Source organism: Pteropus vampyrus, unplaced genomic scaffold (genome assembly GCF_000151845.1).
Source record: "Pteropus vampyrus isolate Shadow unplaced genomic scaffold, Pvam_2.0 Scaffold5, whole genome shotgun sequence".
Taxonomy (NCBI): domain Eukaryota; kingdom Metazoa; phylum Chordata; class Mammalia; order Chiroptera; family Pteropodidae; genus Pteropus; species Pteropus vampyrus.
This window is the reverse complement of record NW_011888786.1, coordinates 9,035,502-9,039,184: the sequence shown is the minus strand read 5'-3', so window position 1 is coordinate 9,039,184 and position 3,683 is coordinate 9,035,502.

Here is a 3,683-nt window from a genome sequence, read left to right as displayed (position 1 = left end):
CACGAGTCATGTTGGGGAAAGTCGTTCATTGGAAGGACTTTGGCTTTTGCCCTTTGCGAGGTGGGAAGCCACTGGACGGTTTCGAGCACACATTTAACTTATGTGTTCACAGTGTTATGTTACACTGGCTGCTGTGCTGAGAATAAGCTAAAAGAGGGGTGGGCTGTCTGAGGTGGGAGCAAACAGGTCGATTAAGGAAACAATTGCCGTAACTCAGATGAGAGATAATGGACAGATGAGACAGCAAGGGGGAGATGATAAGATGGATTGTATTTAGACTAATATTCGTCTACGCTTTCTTCTACTTGTTTTATGGCATTATTATGATATGGGAACTTAATTTTGGTGTAAGGTTTGAGATAGTCATCAACTAGACAATATTTCTTGAGCATCTATTCTTCATCTTGTGCTTTCACAGTGCAGGAAACCCACTGGATGCTCAAGGGGTATCTGTAGTTTTCACATGAACAGATAACTTAACTGAGATAATATCTGAGCTCCTGCAAATAAAGACCCTGGTCCTGCCCTCTGATAGGGATGTGACACAAATGAACACTTTGCCATTTAGATCCCTTCACAGTAGAGCCAGCTCTTCCCCAGCCAGGAGCCTCCCATCCCTGACTGGAGTGTACTCCTGCAATGGGCAGAATCTACATCTTAATGATTATTTTGAGCTACCACCTTCCCCTTACAGCTGCTCAGTGAAGGCTCAACAAATGTGGGTTGAACTGAATTGCATCTTATCAGCCTCCACACTGGCTGGAGTGATGTCGAGTGAGATTCCTAAGAATAGATCCAATTCCTGGAGGCCTCTGAGTGCTGGCATAGCCTCCTGGGCTACATTTGGCTTTTTTCTTTCCTCTTTCTCCCCCTTCGGGGAGCCCCAGTGTTCTGCAGCTGTTACATCAGCCTATTGCCCCAGCTGCCAGATGAGCAGAACAAAAGATTAGACTTGGTGACGATTCACATCTGTACTTCTCAAAAGCAAACAGAACAGATGCCCTTAGCAACGGGGCTCTCCGGCTCAAGGCAAGGGAAATGCACCCTGAAGGGGGAAGTTTCCCTACTAAGAGCTGACAGAGCCACTTAGTGATGGCGAGGAACATCATGAAACAGAACATTAAACTTTGATGAACTGCAAAGCCTGGGAGATTTAAGCTGCAAGTCAACAAGATGTTCTAATCTGTATAAACGCTCGGAATGCAAACTCCGGCTCCACTTTGGGCCTTATTTGGATGGTGTTTTTCACGGCCTCCCTCAAGAGAATGGATTATGAAGGCAAAAAGAGATGCTGCAGTTTTCTTATGAACTTGGGGTAAGAAGCGCTTCTTAGGCCTTCCTTAGCCTTGGCGGCTCCTGCCCTCAGGCCTGCTCATCCCCGACTCTCAGGAGCGGGTCAGTCAGTCAGTGAGTGTCCTCCCTGGCCCTGGGCAGCCTTGCCTTCTCTAGCCTGAAGGCGTTTAGTTCAGAACCCAGCACCGAGTGAGACAGACCAGATTTACAAAAGGAACCTCCGCTCATTCACAACACAACTGCAAATCGATCGTTCACTATGGGCCAGACACACGCTTTGGGGCCTGATCCTTTCATTTTATTCTCACAAGAACCCCTTGAGGTAGGTAGGATTTTTGACCTTATTTTACAGACAAGGCAACTGAGGCCCAACTAACTGGTCAAGTCCATTGCCCTGGGCCACAGGCGGTCAGTGGCAATGCCAGGATTTGTTCAGGCGGTCTTACTCCCAAGCATGGATCCTTAACCATCACGATATGACTGCCCCGACTCTCATTTTCGGAGTGAAAAAAGGAGATAAACTGTTTAGAGATAAGGAAAAAGAAGAAAGGGCCTTTCCTTCCTCCATTCTAGTTCTCTCTGCTATCTTAAATGCCGCAAACGGTTTTTCGTGGAGCTGAGGAGAGCTTCAACTTGTGTTTGAACATCCATTTCTCCATGTGGCTCTATTTCTGGCTCTAGGAGTGACACTTGACCCGGACCTCACACTTTGAAACGTTGGTGGCTGTGACTTGACCAAGTCGGGCCAGGCAGGGCGGTGAGAAGTGAAGGGGGGCTTTTGTCTGAGCCTGGGGGGAAATAGTGCTCTTTTCTCACTAAATTGTTAGCCAGGGAGGAGGCGGCCCCTGCCGCCATTGGCAGCCGTTCTGTGCCTGAGAGCAGGAGATCCTGTCTGAGAATGGAGTCAGCCCAGGAAGTAGAGCCAAGCTGAGAGAGTGACACCAGAGCCTGACCTCATCCTCTGAGCATCTGAACCAAGTCATGTCCTCTTCAGTTACGTACACTCATAAAATCTCATTTTTGTAACGTCAGTTTGGGGCAGATTGACTGTTACTTGTAACCAAAAGAATCCCATGGCTACATACACCTTCAGTACCTGTGTGCTTTGTGCCACAGTCTGGTCCGTAACTGAGCAGTGAAGAATGTCCCTGTGTCTGTCAGGGGCTTGAGGACAGCTGCAGCAGGCCGAGCAATGTGGGCCGAGACAAGCCTTAGCAAACACTTGTGTGATTTTTATTAAGAACTGTTTTAAGTAGTTTTACCCATACTAGCTAATTAAAGTTACTGTCATCTCTACTTGTTTTAAAAGATGAGAACCGAAGGCCCAGAGGGTCTGGAGGACACATCCAAGGTCACACAGCTCCTGAATTGGAAGTGTAGAGGTGTCTGTCGGGCCCCGAATGTGGCTGTCTGGCTCTGGGCATTCTCCCCCGCGGCCCTCATGACCTACAGCCAGGGAGCAGAGGCTCCAAGTGGATTCATGGGACACAAGAACATTCTTGCCAAACACAGAGTCTCTCTCTCTCTCTTTAAAAATTTCCCTTAACTTTTAAAAATGAAATACAGAAATGAATGAAAATTCAAGGGTATCTGGTTAAGAAAATTCTGAACCACGCGAACAGAGACAAAGACTGTCAGCCCTGTGGTTTTTCCTCAAACTCACTGACCGACCCATGACACAGAGAGGAACAGGAAAACAGAGTCACGAATAAGTACCCACTGGGCCAACTCCAGCCAGTGCCAATGCTCCGCATTTACTGCTCGTCTGTCTGTGCCTGGCGTCAATAGACCCTGCGATGGTGACCCACTGAGAGCACTCTCTAATAACACCTCCCCACCCCAGTTTCAGAGGGAGCCTCCCCTGATGCTGGGGGGAAGGCCTCCGCCCAGGCCCTATGGGGACACAGCCTCCCTGAGGCTCTTAGCCCATCCTGCATCTCCAGCTAGGAGATGCTAAGTGTTGAATGATTAGAGAGGGGTGAGCACTAGGCTCCTGCTTTGCTCACAGCCCCTTCCCTATGCAGCCTGCCCGCTGAATCCCAGCTCCCCTTTTCTCCAGTAACCCCAAACTGCCTTGCATTGAGCTCGACTGTGCCAGGTTCTATCCTAAGCACTTAACGTGAACTTTTTATCAAAAACATTCTTAGAAGGGAGGAATTGCTATTCCCATTTCCACATGAGAAACTGAATCTCCAGGAAATCCTTTGAGGGCACAAAGCTTGTATATGTTGGAGCTGCAGACGGGGGGTCAGCTCTCTACCCCTTGTGGACATGCCCCTCGGGTGGTGGTCATCTCCCTAACTCCTTGCTGCTGTGACGTGTTCCCTTCTCTTGGAACCTCAGGTACTGGCAATTGCTTAAGTTGCCCCTGAGCTGGCCTGGGCCTTTGG